This window comes from Myotis lucifugus, unplaced genomic scaffold (genome assembly GCF_000147115.1).
Source record: "Myotis lucifugus unplaced genomic scaffold, Myoluc2.0 scaffold_247, whole genome shotgun sequence".
NCBI classification, from domain to species: Eukaryota; Metazoa; Chordata; class Mammalia; order Chiroptera; family Vespertilionidae; genus Myotis; species Myotis lucifugus.
The window spans coordinates 840,170-847,555 of NW_005871295.1; the positions used below are offsets into that span (position 1 = coordinate 840,170).

Here is a 7,386-nt window from a genome sequence, read left to right on the forward strand (position 1 = left end):
CGTGGCCACCCCTCCTGGTTCTCACACTGGGCTTCCCAGACCCGAGCTGCTCACAGACCTTAGGTCAATAACCCCCACAGATGCTGAGGGGGGCAGTGAACCCTGCCATCCACCCCTTTACAACGCAGGAAATGACAGCAGAGGACAATCATTCCGATCCCTTTCACGGGCTCTGCTCTCTTGCCTGTGGGAAGACCTGAAGCAAGAGGAAGCAAGGTGCCATCAAGAAACTGAAAAAAGTTTTGTGTGGTTGCCTGGAGCAGAAGAAAAAGGCAGAATATGGTATGAGGTGAAACTAGAGGAAAGTAAGGGCGAGATCATTTACCGCCCAGTAAGTCCTGTAGTTTAGGGGTTTTAGACGTTTTACTGAGAGCACTGGAGAGCCACTGAAGTGTTTCAAGCAAATAAGTGGCATAATTAGGCTTGCATGTTGAGAAGACCATTCTAAATATAGTGTGAAAAACAGAGAGGCCTCGAGCAGATGTGGGAGATGCAGCAGGCCAGGCCAGAGGCAAGGGTGGCCCAGGATGACAGCGGACAGGGAACCTACCTAGATTTTTACGCTATTTAGGAGGTTGCAATAGTGTTATTTATAAGAAATATATTTGATCTTGGGCCACAGTTCCTGGCTCTCAGCTCCCCAAACCCCTGGAACGCCCTGAGTGATGAGAGCAGTGGGAGCATCTCTGGTTCTAATACTTAGTGTCTCCTCCTCCCCGAGTTCCTGAAAAGGCCTGAGTCATAAAGGGGAGATGGTCTCATTATTCATAACAGGCCCCTTCCCACAACTGGGTTTGCTATGCTAATGAGTGACGTTTGGAAAGCACCTAAGGGGGGCTGGTTGGCCCTTGAACTGGGGCTGGAACTTTGGTCCCACCGATTCCTGGGGAGCAGGAGGCTGGGGTTGAATCAGTCAGCAGCGGCCAATGATTCCTTCAGGCAGGACTGTGCGATGCAGCCTCCGAGAGAGCCCACCCGGGGCTTCGGGGAGTTTGCAGGCTGGGGACCCAGATCGCTTCCTCGGGCCGCCACCTGGCCCAGCTCCTCGAGGACGGAGCCCCTTTGTGGGGACCTCACCCTATGCATCTCTTCTTCTGCTGCTGATTCATATTATATCCTTTGCTATGAATCGGTAATCTAGTGAGTAAACCAGTTTCCTGACTTCTGTGAGCTGCTCTAGCAAATTAACGGAACCCAGGGAAGGAGCTGTGAGAACCTCTGATTTATAGCCAGTCATGGGTCAGGAAGTTCAGGTAACAACCTGAGCTGGAGACCGGCATCTGAGAGCCAAGGAAGGGGTCATGGGAACCTCCAATCAGTAGCCAGTTGGTCAAAAGCACGGTAACAACCTGAGCTTACTAGTATAACTGGGATCTGAAGTGGAGGACAGTCTTATGGGACTGAGCCCTTAACCTGCAGAATACGATGATGTCTCTGGATAGACAGTGTCAGAATTGAGTTAAATTGTAGACACCCTGCTGGTGTCTGAGAATTACTTGGTGGTGTGGAGAACCCCACCCCATATATAAACACATATCACATTGGAATTGAATATAAAACCCTTTTCGAAGTTTTTAAAAATGTGGCAGAACTTACTGAATATAATCTGAGATTTTTTTAAAAGGCTTACTATGCAAATAGAAGCACATTAGCTAAAACCCTCTCCTAATAACAGGATCAGCTAGTCTACAATAAATGACTGCCCACCAACCCTTTCCTGGTTTTTTTAGGGGGGAGGGGGGAGGAAGGAAGGGGATGAGGGGAGAGGAAGGATGAAAGAAAAGAAAGATATGAGATCATAAATTAGGGCAGTGAACGGGAAAAGGGCCACAAACCGGAAGAAAGGAAATCAATTTTGCTGACGTTTCAAGTCTTCAGCCGGGTCAGAATGAACAAAAATGATTCTCAGACTTCATTATCTGACGTTACAGTTTAATATCATTTATGAGCTCTTGTTATAAACATGCTGGATTCAAAGGATATTTGTTACATGAAAATATTAGACCCACAGCATTTTTAAAGGTGGAAGAAACTGAGAGGTCATTTAATGAGGCTTCAGGCTCAGGATTCCTAAACTCTTCTTTCTACCTACAGACACTTCAGCAAGAGTTCATCTAGAAGCTGAAAGAATGAAGCCCTTCTATCCATGTGGATAATTAAAATGTATCAGGATTTCAAAAGAGAAATTAAGAATTGCTAAGCAAATAAATATTTATTGTCCAAAGATTTAAAATAACTGGGGGTGGGGGTGGGGATGGTTGATTTAGGTTCACCAAGATTTTTTTCAGTTACTTTGCCAGTGAGTTTTATTTTTAAAAAATACACAAATGGCCCAGCCAGCATGGCTCAGTGGTCGAGCATCGACCTATGAACCTGGAGGTCACGGTTCGATTCCCAGTCGGACACATGCCCGGGCTGCAGGCTCCAACCCCAGTGTGGGGTGTGCAGGAGGCAACCGATCAATGATTCTCTCTCATCATGATATTTCTGTCTCTTTCTCCCTCTCCCTTCCTCTCTGAAATCAATAAAAATATTTTTTTAAAAATACACAGATGCACAGATGATTAATGACTAAGTTTAAGCTGCTCATCAAGGAGATCATTTTGGCAATAATTTTTTACCAATTTGTTTTAGGATTTGAAAAAAACTCAGCTGTTCCATTTGGTCAAAGGACGAGCAAGATTTAAATTTCTAATTCCCTAACTTACTGCATATTTGGCTAATTAATGCTAGCATCTGACAGTGAAGAACCAGAGAAATAACAAAGTTTCCTGTGTAAAATTAAAAGTTTCTAGAATAGTAAAAATCCCAGCTGTATTTTCATCTCCTACAGTACATACTTTAATAAGCTTATGAAACAAAGATATTCTCAATAATATCTGGTCTAAACAACCTTAAAAAAGAAGTTGTGGGAGCTAGCATCCAAGAATGCCAGTGGTCCCACGCTCCCCTCCCACATTGTACCAGGTTTGGTCTACATGCCAGTAAAAGTTATGGTACGTCAACTTCCAAGATTAGATACCAAGAGACAGAAGTTTCCATCTTGATTATCCTCTCTCTTTCTCTCTCTCTCTCTCTCTCTCTCTCTGATCACTTGCTCTGGGGAAAAAGTTGGCTGCCATGTTGTAGAGCAAGCATGTCAAACTCAAAGGCTAACATGGGCCAAATAAGCAAGGTTTGAGTTTATGTGGGCCGCAAAAAAACAAAAGCTTCAATTTTCATAGAAACGTATGTTTATTTCAATAGAGACACGCTGAATACAAAGGGCTGAAATAAATGATTCATCGTTAACATAATAGAACATTTTAATAAAAATTAATATTTTTTCTTGAACATTAACTTACCAGACACTGAATAACTGCACAATAAGCATAATGCAAGTAAACCTATTTTTCTTGTTCTCTGAAAGCAAAATATTTCCTGTTGCGCATACCAAATAAGTCAGCACAAGACTAATGACGTGGCCATCGGCTGCTAAAATATTCGCCGCTAGTATTAGTGGAGAAAAATGGTGCACCTGCGCATAAGGCGCATAAGGGAAATGAGTGCAACACAATTATAGTAATCGGTCATTAGCAAACATTGTAGTTCATTATTAATAATTATGTATAATGGAGAGCATGATGCTAAGCGAAATAAGTCAGTTAGAGAAAGATAAATATCACATGATCTCACTCATTTGTGGAATATAATGAACAACATAAACTGATGAACAAAAACAGATACAGAGACAGAGACGCATCGATCAGACTGTCAAACCTCAGAGGGAAGGCAGGGGAGGGTGGGGGAAGGGGGAGAGATCAACCAAAGGCCTTGTATGCAAGCATATAGGCCAGTGATGGCGAACCTTTTGAGCTCGGCGTGTCAGCATTTTGAAAAACCCTAACTTAACTCTGGTGCCGTGTCACATATAGAAATTTTTTGATATTTGCAACCATAGTAAAACAAAGACTTTTATTTTTGATATTTATTTTATATATTTAAATGCCATTTAACAAAGGAAAATCAACCAAAAAAATGAGTTCGCGTGTCACCTCTGACACGCGTGTCATAGGTTCGCCATCACTGATATAGGCCTAACCAATGCACAGAGACACCCGAGGGTGAGGGCATGAGTGTGTGTGTGGGGGGAGAGGGGGGGGGGCACGGAAAGGGGGAATAAGGACACATATGTAATACCTAATAAATAATTTTTTAAAAGAGTTCAATTTCACCAAAAAATAAAAAAATAATTACGTATAACAGGATATTGTAAAAATTAACTTATGAAATTTTTATTAAAACGTTTCTTACATATCAATATGTTGGCTGGGCTGCAAAAGCATTCCTTGTGGGCCGCATGCAGCCCACAGACCGAGCGTTTGACATGCTTGTTGTGGAGAGTCCTGCGGAGAGGCCCCACGGTGAAGGGGCTCCGGCAGAGAGCCATGTGAGTGAGCCGCCTCGGAAGCTGATTCTCCAACTGTCAAACCTTCAGATGGCTCCAACCTCTAGAGCAGGGGTCCTCAAACTTTTTAAACAGGGGGCCAGTTCACTGTCCCTCAGACCATTGGAGGGCCGGACTATAGTTTAAAAAAAAAACTATGAACAAATTCCTATGCACACTGCACATATCTTATTTTGAAGTAAAAAAACAAAACGGGAACAAATACAATATTTGTATTTGCATGTGGCCCGCGGGCCGTAGTTTGAGGACCCCTGCTCTAGAGAGACCCTGAGCAGAAGCACCCAACCAAGCCCTCCCAGACTGCAGAACTTCAGAAACTGTGAGATAATAAATGTCTGTTGTTTTAAGCTACAAAGTTTGGGATAATTTATGACACAGTAATAGAAGATTCATTCAAAAGACAAACTTTAAAGGATCAAACAACTATATTTCCTTTAACTCATGCCATATGCTAAGTAGAAGCACATAACTATTTTAATTTGGGTCAGACCTTAGTATTTTCTGTCAAGTCCCAATCTAGTGGACCTAAAAGATGCTATATATAAGTTGCCCACAAAACAACAAAAAAAACAACAATTACAATAATATATTAGTAATTAATTAATAGCACCTTTTGCTGAATTTAGATTTCAATGACTAAAAAAGCAGGAAATCCTTAAAGATTTGTCTACAACCATAACAGAGATCACTCAGGAAACTTATAAACAGTTACTTTTTGTAAAAGTAACATAAACTCGGACTTGAGACCTGGCTGGCATTTTGTAGTTGCTGTAGTAACCACATACTTGGTGGTTTTGATACTCAACTTCCACTCTCACCCAACCAAAAGCTCATACACCCTCTGGCCTCCTGGCCCCTCTACTTTCAAAACACCTGAGAACATACACATATACACCCATACTTGTATTCCTAGGTTCCGAAAGAACCGAAGAGCTAAAGGAGACGGCTCAAGGTCAAATATTATCTCCAAGGCCAGATATTTATCTGGTATTGGTTAGATCTGTGGGTCTGTGCCAAGCAGGGAGCTGATGCTCAATAAACATTAGCTCCCCTCTTCCCCCTTCCGCACCCCACCCCCCTCCACCTGGGTTCCATTTTCTCTAGTACTCTGGCTTTCTGATTCAAACTTATTCTCAGCCACATGAATTCACTTTTTTTAAAAAAAAAAAAAAAAGACAAATCCAGGTGTCTTGCATATCTAAGAGCAGGAGCTGTTTGTTTAGAACAGTGGTTCTCAACCTTGGCTGCACATTAGAATCACCTGGGAATCTTTTTAAAATCCTGATTTCTGGGCCTCATTCTCTGGAAATTCTGTTTCTTTGTTACAAATGTTGTGGCCCCACCTCATAACAAAGAAACAGAATTTCCGGAGGATGGGGCCCAGAAATCAGGATTTTAAAAAGATTCCCAGCTGATTCTAATGTGCAGCCAAGGTTGAGAACCACTGGTTTAGAAGTATTTGGAGCCAGTGAAAAGTGAGACTCCTGCACATCTTGAGACAAATACACTGGAAATGTCAGAAGAGTTCACCAAGATCTCTTCCAACACAGTAGTTGTGCGTTGTTATATTGTCTCCTAATTTAGCTTTCAGAAAAGGTTGCCAATGACGTTCCCAAATTCGAGATGCAGAAAGATGTTGTGGGGTTGGGTGATGTGGCACAAAAGATGATCTCAACTCTGGTTTAAAAATCCAGTCTCAAGCCATCTTCAGCCGAGGCAAGAGCCGTGAAGAATTACGGCAAGGATTTAAACCTTTCTCACTTCTTCCACCTTCTACCAAGCCCCGTTTAGATCCTATCTCCATGTGTCTAGGTCCCATATTCCCAAAAGATATCTAGTAACTTATATTCCCACTTATTTCCACATGAAATCCCGAGAAAGGTTCTACTCCTCAGGCATAGGGGAACCTTGCTGAGGTCTCTCATAACAGTACCCACTTTCCAAAGATAAAGTGAACAGAAGCAGAAGGAAGGGCCCAGTTGTGGTCAGAAGAAAGTAGACGAGCTGACGGGACTAAAACCACACACACGAGATGTAGTACATCGCTGGCCTTATTCCCATCCCTACCTCCATCCCACCCCCACTCCCACAAACACCTGCAACAGTCCTGACTTCATTGAACCCTGACAAGTAGGACAACTATTACCACCTTTTTACAGCTGTGGACTCCGCTGAAAGCCACACTCACGCTCACACCACTCATCAAGTTTCAGAACCAGCATCAAACCTAGGTCTTCACACCCTGCCCTCCAATTCTTCCCAACAGTCAATGCTGCCGCTCACAGCCATCCCGTTTCTGGGCTCTCTGATATTCTAATTCTGCTGCTCCAGACCTGCTCTTAACCTGCTGCAAGCTTTGACATCCAAGAATCTTGCTGCTCTAGAACAGGGCTCACTTACGCATCTAAAAGATACGCTGTCCCTCTGATAGATCACCCGTGCCCACCGCCCATGCCCAAAACTTAAAGAGAAATGAGGTTAGGAAACCAGGACAGAGTAGCAAGTTCAGCGCCACAGGGGCTGAAATCAAGGCACAGGTGACTCAAGTCCATCAGTCAAGCCTCTTCCACCGGCAATTCTAAGTCAGTCCGCCAAACACAGCTTCTCCGGAGGACTCTCCTGATAGCAACATCCCAGCTACAGCGTTTCCCGGATTCACCTGAAATTCGCACAGGAAGGACGCCGCTCCAGCCGCCACCAGCAGTCCCGGACCGACGCAGGCGGATGGACTTACAGACCCACTCGCAGTCCCGGACCAGGCAGGCGGATGGACTTACAGACCCACCGGAGGGCAGGAGCGGGTGCTCAGTCCGCGGTGCTCCTTTCGAATCGGAGGCCACGTTCCGCGCCAGCCCCCCATCAGAAAGAAACTAAGGGGGCGGAGGAGGGGGGAGGGGGGAGGCAAGAACAGCTCAACTCATTTCAGGCAGGACCAAATC

The 7,386-nt window shown here is 44.0% G+C and overlaps 1 protein-coding gene across 2 annotated transcripts in view; it reads right to left on the reverse strand.

The window, feature by feature from the left end:
• RALB (RAS like proto-oncogene B) overlaps window positions 1-7,386 on the reverse strand; it is a 43,570-nt gene that overhangs the window by 35,361 nt on the left and 823 nt on the right. The gene's annotated exons all lie outside the window — the stretch shown is intronic.